Below are 12,977 nucleotides of genomic sequence, written 5' to 3' on the forward strand. Positions count from 1 at the left end.
CCTTGCCTTTTTGAAGTTCAATGGTTCGAAAATACAAAACCTTCATAAAGAGTAAATGTTAAGATGAATTTCTGGATACTCATAAAGGATTATACTATTACGACTCGCTGGTCTTAAATTAAGTAATAGAAAAGAGCGAAAACTTACAAGTTTTGTAAAATTCAACAAATGATTTATATCCCTAGAATACAGAGTGAAAATTTAAAAGGAACTTACATTATTGCGAATTAAATCTCAAATAACCCAAAAAGTACTATAACCATTCCTAACGAATGAAGTTCTAATTAAATTCCAGCGGTGTTCGAAATAATATCCAACGCTGAATGCGTTGATGTGCCTGTGATCTTGAATGCACTTATGTACCAGTAACTTGAAGTGTGATGCAGTCCTAACAGTCTTACAGTTAATCACAATAACGTAATCCAAAATGTCTTTCTCTGAATTCACTATCATTCCAAATTAATGTTTCTGTCCAAGAATATTATTGAAGAGAATTTTTTATTTCCAGAGAATAATAATTTGAATAGATAATTTCATCCAAATCAAATAATGAACACAAAAGTATGACTCATTCTGTATCAAGGCATTAAAGCAAGATTGAGTAATTTCTTAAATTAAAAAAAAAAAATTTGTATATAAAAATAACGTAAGACACAAAAGAAGCGCCAGGATGTACGACAAAAGGTTATTTCTAGAATAATCTGTTACCAATATGTTACTAAAAGTATATTAAAGATCATAGTAAACATAATGTCCTTGACACAGACTAAGACAATGATCCTAATATATAGCCCATACTCCTAGAGAAATATTAACTATGTATTATTTGTTGACGAAATGAAAGCAACATCAGTGTCTCTAGTCAGGAACAACATGAACTTGATTCTGGAAAAGGTCAAGTCCAAAATACAGTTATTCATAACGTATAATGAATGTTTTTTAAAATAACAAACATTGTAAATTAAATATAAATAATAATACAATAATTTCCATTTCATTTGATAGAAAATTAAAAAAACTCGGAGAAATAAATGCAATAATAAGGCACGATGTTTTCCAAAAGCGAAATCTACAGCTTGTTTCCTGATTATATTAACCATTGACCATGAAGAAGCATAATGGACAAATACCATATATATATATATAACAAAATTTAGAAGAAAGAAAAAAAAAGAGATAATGTTAAATGCCACAGTAATGATGTCGATGATAAGATTATGTTGGGGCATTGTGTAATGAAACGATCAATTTGTCTGGCTTACTGTAATTCTTGGGGGCCTCGAGTGGCCGAGTGGTCTAAAGCGCTCTCCGTTACGGATCACTGCCATCTCACCTCTGTCTGCGTGGGTTCGAGTCCCGGATTCGGCTAATGTGGGTATGTGAGAAAGCTTGCCAGTAGCTTCTCGAGGGTCGGTGGTTCTTTCCGGGGATTTCCCGGGTTCTTCCTCGAGCATTAATACTGGCCGCCATGTATAGCCTATCGTGTGCTGAAAAATGGCGTTAAACCCTACAACAACAATAACAACTGTAATTCTTGTTGTTTTTTCTTCTTCATTCCATCCATTCTGGAGACCCATTCGAAATATAATAGAAAACCAGTCTAGAAAATAGATGTACCAAAACGGATATCCTGTGTGAAGTAATAAAACCGTGCAATATGTTTTGAACGAGTGCCTCATACACTGTATAGTTTATAGCTTTTGTACTCTCTCTCTCTCTCTCTCTCTCTCTCTCTCTCCCTCTCTCTCTCTCTCTCAAATCAATAGAAATATGTCAGATTTTAGGATCATTAATCATCATGAGAATATTTTTTGTAAGTAAAAGAGTATTTTTACCCGAATGGTGCGTAAACAAAAGAGCTTTCGTCACTGAAGTTTAAACATTTTGTAAATTTTTCTCGATTCACATGATCAATTTGGCTATTATGAATGTTCAAATGTATGCACCACATTTTTAGTAATAATGATCAAGAAAACTTTTAATTCCTATTATTAGGCGATTCGGGCAAAATTTTGAAGGCAAGTCAGCGCTAAGCATATATATATATATATATATATATATATATATATATATATATATATATATATATATATATATATATATATATATATATATATATATATATATATATATATACGCGAAACGTTTTAAATGAAAATAATCAGTGGTAATGATCAAAATCTAATGAAAATATAAACAACATTTATACATTGTTTCAAAAGAAAAATCAAGTTTTATAAGTCTTATCACTAACTTTTATGCGCATTGCGTTGAAATACACAATTTAGGATTAATGTTGTTCGGCAGTATTCATACTAAAAGTTTCTTATCCATCATGTATACAGTCCACAAATATAGGTTACACAATATAGATGAAAACTATTATTAATTTTCATTATTAAAAGTGGTCCTGGATGAAAACTATTATTAAATTTCATTATTAAAAGTGGTCCTGGATGAAAACTATTATTAATTTTCATTATTAAAAATGGTCCTGGATGAAAACTATTATTAATTTTCCATATTAAAAGTGGTCCTGGATGAAAACTGTTATTAATTTTCATTATTAAAAGTGGTCCTGGATGAAAACAAAATACATATTTAAGGAACAGAGAGGGGTATAATTCCTCTATTAAAATTTTTATTCTAAATCTGCATATGTTCCGAAATTGACTTATACAGTACATACTCCTTACCATGTTCACCTTAAATTAAACGAACCATCGATTTGTGTTGTATTCACAATTTCGCAGTACCTCGAGGATAACATAAACCCGCAATAGAATAACAAATATGCAGTCAAGTTTTATTTGCACTCAAACAGGAATCAAATGCACTGCTGTGCCGTCATATGTCTAATGTTTATGTTAGGTGCAGTTGTAAGAATTAAATCTGGTCTAAATATGTGTGTGTGTGTGTGTGTGTGTGTGTGTGTGTGTTGGATTTTTAACGTCCCTTGAACAATTATCCAGTCATATCGCTACGATGTCTGCAGTGTGGCAATTTATAGTGATGTTTAGCACTGGGGTATCATGTCGCAAACATGTAGCATCATGTTCCAACCACTCACACTATCTAAAAGCAACACCCGTAATATATGAAAGAATTCTACGGCACATACATTTCTGCTGTCTTAATCTCATATAATCATATCATGAAGTAATTCAAATCACCTGTGAATGTTGAAAGCAGAACAGTCAAAAATAGACGATGACTTTCTTAATATCATTGGAATAATTACTATAATTACGCAATTAAATCACATGTCAAGCGTAACGGTTTAGAGGTGATGTGACGAAAAGTGAGTTCATGAAACTTGCATGTTGTCATTATAAGTAATACAAAACATTTTAGATACCCAAATTGCTTGTCGACGAATAAACAAATGTAAAATGATTTCAAAAGCAACGGTTTTGTATCTTTTGCACTCTGTGCAAGGGTGCTCAGATCTGATAATAGATAATAATGAAGAACACGATTGAAAATAAGAAAGATGAAGGTTGACGTCCTTATCCCGATGATTGCCTGCGGATCTTGAGATATGGTCAATCTGCCCGCCCGTCCGGCCGTCTACACTATACCATGTCTCCTCATTTAAGAACGAAATGAAAATTCACGAAAGTAGTCTTTTTTACTTATTTAACCATCTGAAAGAAGATGTGACAATTTATATCTTCCTCCTGTGTTGTCAATTAGTGGGAGTTAAAACTTCTATGAACTAAAATGTTAATGTCCATTACTGTTTTGAAAAGTTTTACCAAACTGTAAGATAGCTGCAAAACTAATGTATGTAGTTAGTTTTAGTTTATGACCGTTGGGTCATAATGTTTTGGGGTGGGAAAAAGGTGCTAGGCACGATAAGCAGGACGAAAATTTTCAGTATCACACCATGGGAATGAATAACCAATATGTTCCCAGTCCTAACCTCGTAGGAATAAACAGCTGTAAGATTTCATAAAGGGACCATGTGCAGATGGTCAAGGCGTAGCACTAATATGCTTTTGAACTCCGCTTGCGTAATGTGTGATAAATCACGCAAACCACAGCTCAAAATTCCAAGAAAACGCAAATATTTATCACACATTTTAATTAAGTTTGCCCGAGTGATAATGGGAGGCTATATTTATCCAAATCAGCTGTTAGGGTTATAAGTTGCCTTATATTCTCTGATAGCAGATATTTAACTATCCGTATTTTAGATATGGAAACGTGCATTGCCACTTTTCACTGTCTATATCAAGGGTTGATACAAATAAATTTCCAGCGGGAATAATAAATGCAGTTTTGTGTCTGTAATGAGAATTTTCCACCGTGAGATAATATAGTTGTCTTCTAAATCGGTGTAGGTTTGTCACAATCATAGTGGTCGGGGCATAATTTAGTGTTCGCATGAAATCAAGCAAACTTTATTATTGAAATTCAATTTTCTTTTCTTCTGAACAAGTATGAAATGTATTTTATATGTAAATAAGATAATGGCAAAAAATGACGAAAGTATATTTCTTTTTCCCTTTATATCAGAGAAAAAATATTATAATTCAACTTCTACTTGGAGATGAAATTTGTTCTCAGTTAGTTTACAGATCATGGACTTGCGGTATGAAATTATAGCGTTGCAATCTTTTGTGAAATAGATGATAGGTGACTAATTTATTTCAGAAACATCAAACCTTCTCCGCCACAAATTTATTTCTCATTTGATGAGATTTTAAATTGTTCTATTACACTTATCTTGCCAAGTTAATTCATCTTCGTTCTACATAAGTGAGAGTCTTTGCCGTCATTTTAGTACATTATATTACACACTTGGCAATGTCCTTGTTGAGTGGAATGTAATGCCCTTCCATTCGGCTGCGGCACTATACCCCAACATACAACGTAAGAGGAGAACAGTTTCCATGGGAGAGGGCAATACTATAAAGTTTTATAATCTGGTATTAAACGAAACTAAATTCAGCAAACTATGCTACGAAAATTATGGTGAGATAACTGCTTAACTTCAATTTTAAAAGAAATATCTAAACTGAAATTGAAATTATTTTGCATAGATTATTTCTTATTGATTTTGTTTTCAAAATTAGCTTACTATCTACATTTTGTTCTTTAACCCTCTAGTCAGCTTACGGTTGGTACAACAGTGTGAGTGTGTGTGTGTGTGTGTGTGTGTGTGTGTGTGTGTGTGATTTGGATTTTTAACGTAGCTTTAACATTTTTTCAGTCATATCGCTACAACAGTAGAAAACAGTAGGATTTATGTATGTGTTAGTTATTATAATATGATGGTGAACTACAGATGTTTAGTAGCTTATACAGTACATAAGCATACATTTCTTACACTGCAAGAGGTCGATGATGGGAGGCCACCCAAACTAATGGAAGTTCAGCTTCAATAAATTTCCACACATAGCGAGGGTCTAGAATAAAGAACCAAACTCCATCTCTAATTTTTCTTCTAAATCTGTAATTCTGTCCCCTGTAGCAAATGTCAGGATAAACTGTAATTCATCATTTTCGATAGCTTAAATGACAAATTAAAATCTTAACATGGATGTTCTATCCAAATGCTAAATATCAACAGTAACAGTTAAAAGATAAGATCTGTCGTATACATATATGTGAAACGAACATGTTTGCACTAACATGACCACAACGATGAAGAAACAGCTTATTTTAATAAATTAGCGTTATCCACATCTACAGCAGCAGTGATAATGCGTCATTGACAATAAAATAATAGATGATAGGCTAATTTTTTAATTTTTGATTTAGCATATACATTTTGAAGATTAGAAAAAAAGGATAAGAAACATACAATCATATCAGTCGTATTTTTATTTCTGTCAAGCGTCAGCCCCATCCATAAAAATTACGTACCTGCCTGACAAAATGCAAAGTGTGCGAACAAATATTACGAAGCCCAAACATAAAAACTGAAATCTTTTTGTTATGAACAAAATATAATATTTTGAAGCAGTCCCTACCTCAGATCAATATTTGCAATTTTACATTCACGAGAAAAAGATTATGTTTTTGGAACAAAGAAAACCAAACAATAACTAGTTGGAATGTTCCTTGTACCATGTTAACTCTCATTTTATTAATGAAATGCACAATTGTTAGCTATGACATATTCTTACTTAGCATTCGATAAATTCATCCTCCATAAACTCAAAATATAAACCTTGTCATGGCCTTAAAACAGATGACTAAAATAGTCAAATGAATTGTGGTAGTTTTTTATACGCTACTTATGCAGTACAACGCCTTTTAAAATGTGAAGTAACTGAGACATATTAGTACAAAATGCCAGCGTCTGCAGATATTTAACACAATGTCAATTTATGTACTATTGTGAGATGCAATGTTCGTGGTTTAACTGAAATTATAATATCCTCATAATCTGATATGAAGCATGTATCTTTGACTGAAACGGCATTATATGATAAATATGTTAATCTCTGATTTGCAGTAACTATGAACGCCATGAAGATTTAAAGTCATAGTACCTTGGAGTCATGAAACATTTGAAGAAAATAAAACAATGCAATCAAGAGAAATAAGAGCAAATATAGTATAGCCAGCTATTGTTATTCTTCTCGTGGATTCGTATTTCTTTTACTCTAGCCTCTCCTGCTTTTAAATAGACTTGACACAATCTTAGATATTTTCAATTTAGATTTTTCTCCAAGCAATTGTCTAGATGTCATTAACCTAACATTATACAAGTTTTAGTTATGGAACGTAACGTTCGCTTTCATGACACTGTGAATACTACTTTGTGAAAACTCCAGTAAAGAAGCTATGTAATTAGGGATCAAGTTTTTAACAAATTCTCCTGTATTCTTTGCTTAGGATATGTTCCCTTTTGTTGTTTTCAGATGACATAAGCTTATTTTTTTGCAGACTCAGAAAGGGTTATAAGAGTTCAGTCGAACCCCGCTTTTTCAGTTAAATAATACTCTACTCGGGAAGAACAAACCGTAGAAACGAACCACCCTCTTCTTATGACGAAACTACCAAAGAACAACTAAGGATCCGTAAATGATGATTTGACCTAATTAAATTTATGTAATGCTTAAATTCTGATTGTTATATACATTCAGGTCTTTATTTTTTAAGCATGTTACACCTTTCCCCTATTTCATTGAAATGGAAAAGTAAATTACACGATTTTGAGAAAAATTCACACAGATAAATCAACTATCCAATAAAACAGAATCATCTCGTTCTTGCGCCAGTGATGTTGATCTGTTTCAAAAGGCTTCTGTGTCAAGGAAACGTCAAAGACATGGAGAATAGGAGCTTCAAAACATAACTAGATACCCATAACATGTAAAAGTTTATATGTATCCAGATCGCAGGTCTGAGTTTCAGCTTAGTACATTTCGAAGGAACACCACAAATATATTTCATGCAGATTTTATGTGTGTATTAAAGGTGTTGGGAGTCCTTCAAGTTTTACAAACTCATACTGTCTGTATGTTGGATTCGATAACGTACCTTATCAACTGCTGCTTTTGTTTGTTTTTTTTTTTTTTTTGTTTTTTTTTTTTTTTTTGTCCTTTTACTTCTGTTTTTATTTCATACTACAAATGATATACAATTATCTGAATGTGTCTCATTATTGGTGTTAACTAATCCAAATCGCCAAGTAAAAATTCCAACGAAGTACAATACAAAAACGTTGATTGTACAGATCTAGACGTTGTTAGTTTCCCGTCACACGACAATGCTGTTCGAAATTACTTGTACTCAAGATTCGGTATCTCCTGCAACAAATTGAAAAAGCGGGTTCTACAAAATTCCCATATTACCCTACTGTTAATCTCTTGTTATTATCGTTAGGGTTTACATGAACATACAACGATAACTGCAGCCTTCTGAAACGGCTGCCAACTGAATATAACTACCTTGCATTAAAGGCCCTCCAGGGAGTTGCGGTCACAAGGAAATTAGATTAGTAAAGACGACAGAATATCAACTATTTATGTGTTCTTTTGACTTGGTATTTAGTGTACCGGACTCGCGACAGGAGGTGTGCGGTTTCAAAACTCTTTCAGACCTCTTTGTGGGTATGTGTGGGCGGATCCAGAAACATTGTTATGAGAGAGTAGGTAGGTTGGCGCAAACAAGTAATCAAGAGGTTTCCGAGATAGAACTCCTAGTTCATATATTTTTACGTTAGAATTACACCGGTACTATTATAACAAAATCGCGCACCACTCATAACTAACTGATTAGTGCTTGAAAATAAATTAGCAAACGGATAAGGTTAGATGTTCCTGCCAGTACTTATATAATATATTAAAGCATGTATTAAAGCATGTTCTGACAAGATGGCTGCTATCGCTTAACCGGCTTGAACCAGCTGTTCCGTTTTTTGCGTGTGCCGTTTTCATGATATTTTTGCCTGTTGCCTGTCTTCGTCTACGTTATTGTGTTCATTATATATTGGCTGTTCAGTTCGTATGTGTTTCTTCATCTCCTTGTTTTGGAAACGAGAACAATTAGACTTTTTCTCAGCTGTCTTGCTTCACTGCTAGAACTTTTGAACATACTCGCCAGTCAACCTGTTTATGCTATGATGGACCCTCATTAATTAATTTAAATGACCACTCCTTGGTTCTCCACACTACATTGTGCTCAAGACTAAACGATCTGGGACCACATTCATCGTTACATTAATGTAAACAGAAGCGAAAAGAAAAAAAGAAACCTTGTTTCAAAGATGACCGGCGTAGAACAGGAAGAAGAATTCCAGTTATCTCCTTTATGCCCTTTCCGGCTCAACAATTTAAAAATTCGACCGTTCATTTAGATAACCTAATTCAAATCCCTATTAATGCGTCAACCTTTGGGTCAACTATCCAAGAGATACCTATGCGTATTGCATTATTCAATGCCCAATCAGTAGGACCACCGGAAAAGCGCACAAAAATAGTTAATTTTATCAACGATCAGAATATTGACGTATTTTTCCTGACAGAAACATGGCTAAAAACATCAGGCGATGAGCCCAAGTGTGCGGATCTAACACCCACTGGTTACTCCATGAAGTAGTTCCCCCGTAACTCTCGCGGAGGTGGAATTGCTGTCATCACAAAGAACTCCATGATCAAACGTCTTAACCACACCACAAAATTCAATTTCAACCACACATCGTTTGAACTAGTCCAAACCACACTCACAATGGAGCAAAGGTCAGTCCATTTTTTCCTGCCTATATTGACCTCCTCCTAGTAGAAAAAACAAGCTGACTGAAAATATCTCTTTTTGGAGCAGATTCCGAATCTCATGGAGTATGGAAATTCGATAGGTGGCAACCTGATTGATTATTCTAGGAGATTTCAACTTTCACTTTGACTGTCCCGGAAACCCAAACACATAAAAACTCCTAGATTCCATTCATGTTTTCAACCTCAAACATTCAGTTAACCAACCCACCCATAAACATGGTCACATTTTAGGCTGGATTCTTCATAGACCTGATGATACCATTCTGCCGTCCTCCCTGGTATCACATGAACTTGCATCAGATCACCTCTGCATTATATGCCATCTTGGCGTATCAGTCCCTAACCCTCCACCTTTATTTGCTACTAAGAGAATCCTCCGTATGATAAATAGAACCAAACTAATGCACGAGATCCAAGCAAACCTAACAACTTGTTTACCTCCTACAGCACAACAACTCGATAACTGCCTGTGTTCATTGCTCGACAAACATGCCCCAGCTACCAAGTGCAGAGTATCAATTCAAAAGTGTTCTCCATGGTATAGCAGTGTTAGGGACCAGCTTCGCACTGCTAAATGAGACCGCCGTAAAGCTGAGAGACTTTGGCTTTCCACCAGACTCACTATTCATAAGCAAATCTATGAAACCGCTAAGAAGAATGTCACAGATATAGTCCATGCAGCGAAATCAGCCCACTACACTACTAAGATCATGCAAAGCTAATGTCAAGGAACAAATGTACACCACTTCCAACTACCTTCTCTCCAGTCGACCTTCCGGACATGTTTGCAAATTTCTTCCGTGACAAATTACAAACCATTAGAGTTAAGCTTGACGCCACAATTTCAATTAACTCGTCGTCACCATACTGTTGGGATGCTTAATTTCAGCGGAAACCATTAGCAGCATTTGAACCTGTCTCTATGGATTTCGTACGTACAATCCTGATGAAGAGTGCACCAAAGTCATCTGAATTTGATCCAATTCCAACATCACTGCTGCTTGAGTGCTTAGATCCAGTATTGCCTTCACTAACTGATGTTGTTAATACCTCTCTCTCATCAGGGGAATTCCCATCATTTTTTCAAAACTGCCATTGTAAAGCCTCTGCTGAAGAAACCAACACTAGACCATAACGATTTAAAGAACTACCGCCGAGTTTCTAATCTCCCATTCATATAAAAAATCTTAGAAAAGGTTGTTCTATCCCAGCTTGTATCTCATCTGAATTCAAACAGTCTTTTTAGCAATGTACAATCTGCATATCGCCCTTGCCACAGTACTGAAACTACTCTTCTAAAAGTAGTTAATGACATTCTCTCTGCTTTGGATAGCGGAAAGATTACAGTCCTCACACTCCTTGATTTGTCTGCAGCATTTGACACAATAGACCATGATATATTACTTCACCGTCTCCAGCATGTATTTGGCATTGACGATACAACCTTACTGTGGTTCAAGTCATACTTGGTCAACAGGACACAAATTGTGTCTGCAAATGGAATACACTCCAGCCCAATTGCTCTCTGTTGTGGTGTTCCACAATGGTCTGTTCTTGGACATGTTCTCTTCATTCTATACACTCAGCCGCTCTCAAGTGTTATAGATCATCATCCAGTGTCTCACCAATTGTAAGCTGATGACATGCAAATATACAGCTCTAGCCACCCAACTGAAGTTGATGCTACCATACATGGTGTAGAAGTGCATTTCTGATGTGAAATCATGGATGACATGTAACAAGCTGCAGATGAATGATGATAAAACTGAGACCATTCTGATCACAACACAAAGACTTTCTGATTCACATCCTTTACCTCAAACAATAAATATCACCAACACCAACATTAAATTCACATAATCAGTACTAAACCTAGGTGTTACTCTGGACAGTGCTCTCATAGTGCACTAACATGTCATGAATATATGCAAGGCTGCATATCTTGAGCTAAGACGCATCAGCTCCATTCGCAAATATCTTTCAGCTGATGCGACCAGAAATCTTGTGTGTTCATTAGTACTTTCAAGACTGGACTATTGTAACTCAATTCTGTCTGGTTCATCTCAATATCTATTCCAGAAACTTCAAAAAGTTCAAAACACAGCTGCTCGGATCATACTTAGAGTACCACGATCAGAGCACACTTTCCCGCTGCTCTGTACCCTATACTGGCTATCCATTCCATCCAGAATCAAACACAAAATTTGTTCTCTGTGCTACGTTTCATTGACAGACTCTAGTCCAACATACCTATCCGACCTCACCCATGTGTACACACCAGCAAGATACTTACGCTCTTCTTCTGACAATCGTATACTCATTATTCCCACTATGAAAACAAAGTCATATGGACAGCGTTCTTTTGCATACCAGGCCCAGCAACGTGGAATGAATTGCCCACTGAACTTAGACACAAAGACACAGTGATCCCATTCAAGAGTGCTCTCAAAACTCACTTATTTCGACTGCAAGAACAAACTAAAAGACCTAATAATGTTTCCTACCTTAAATATTCTCAGCATGTTGTTTTATGTTTTCAAATTTCATGGTGTTTGTTTTTGTAATCATGTCATTATATATGTTTTTATCTTATAGGTGTTGTCTAATGTTGTAAAGCGCTTAGAGTTTCTAAAGATTAGGCGCAATACAAAGTCCTCATTATTATTATTATTATTATTATTATTATATAATTATTGATCCGAGTATGACTAATCACTTTCTGGTATAATTGACTTTTGGTAACTAATGTGTTTTTTTTTTGTTTAAGCTGGTGCAGGCCATATTTGAAGATGCTGAAGATTAGTTTCACGTTAATAGAATGTATTACAATAAATCTAACTTATTTTACAACCGGTTTAATGCAACGTTTTCGTAACCTACAGCCGGCAAACTATTAGATAGCGTTTCTTTTTCAATCGTTCTCTTTTCGTATCGTTTTCTACCGTGTTTGACCGCTCCTATGTTTGCGTATTGTTTTCTACTGTCGTTTATTGTCCCGCAGAGCTTTTCGGCCTCTAAACAAATCGTACAACTCAAACATAACCGTTTTGTCAATCAATAATTTGGATTTCCCATCTTACCAACCCTACTTTACAAAAGCAACTGCGACATATCGAACAAAAGCAATGCGCGTTTACTCAACCCTTAACAATATTGTATCATCTATTTTCTGGAAATTAATCACTTAATATGCTGATCAAAGTTCCAATAAATGCAAGCATTTATTACAATCTGTTGTTACATTTTCATGGGCAACATTGTATTCTAAATGTGTCAATATCAGCTGATAGAGACATGCATCAATAAAAATACCCGCTCATAAGACAAGTCAGTATATGTTGTTTTCTCTTATGATTACTCCTAACAGCCGAAACCATGATCTGCGGACGCGTTATGCGACTGCTTATCTGGGTCTATGCAGCTTGCTTATTGGACGCGACTTATAGGCGAGTATATACGACATGTTACTGTCAGTAGTTTTGAGTACAAGGTCAAACCATGTACTACGATATCTGTGTATGTTATGAATAGTCTTTCATATGTATTTTTCAACCAAGAATACATAAATTATTGATATTGCAAATGAATTCAACATTGGGGTGGAGTAATTCATTTCAAAATGTAATACATATTTTCAGTTAAGGACTTGCACTTACCTAATCAGCATCCTTTCAAATGAAAGATGACACTTTTTCAAGTGCATGAGTACTAATCTTCAACCATATACACTGCTCTCCAGAA

General features: G+C 35.0%; 2 protein-coding genes across 5 annotated transcripts in view; both read left to right on the forward strand.

Annotated features, from left to right (window-relative positions):
• The window catches only part of LOC149801826 (hemicentin-2-like), a 239,277-nt gene that overhangs the window by 160,211 nt on the left and 66,089 nt on the right, over positions 1-12,977 (forward strand). The gene's annotated exons all lie outside the window — the stretch shown is intronic.
• Positions 1-12,977, forward strand: part of LOC149801828 (uncharacterized) — a 447,130-nt gene that overhangs the window by 24,789 nt on the left and 409,364 nt on the right. The window lies entirely within an intron of this gene.

The sequence above is a fragment of the Sinohyriopsis cumingii genome, chromosome 4 (genome assembly GCF_028554795.1).
Source record: "Sinohyriopsis cumingii isolate HCF-2022 chromosome 4, ASM2855479v2, whole genome shotgun sequence".
NCBI classification, from domain to species: domain Eukaryota; kingdom Metazoa; phylum Mollusca; class Bivalvia; order Unionida; family Unionidae; genus Sinohyriopsis; species Sinohyriopsis cumingii.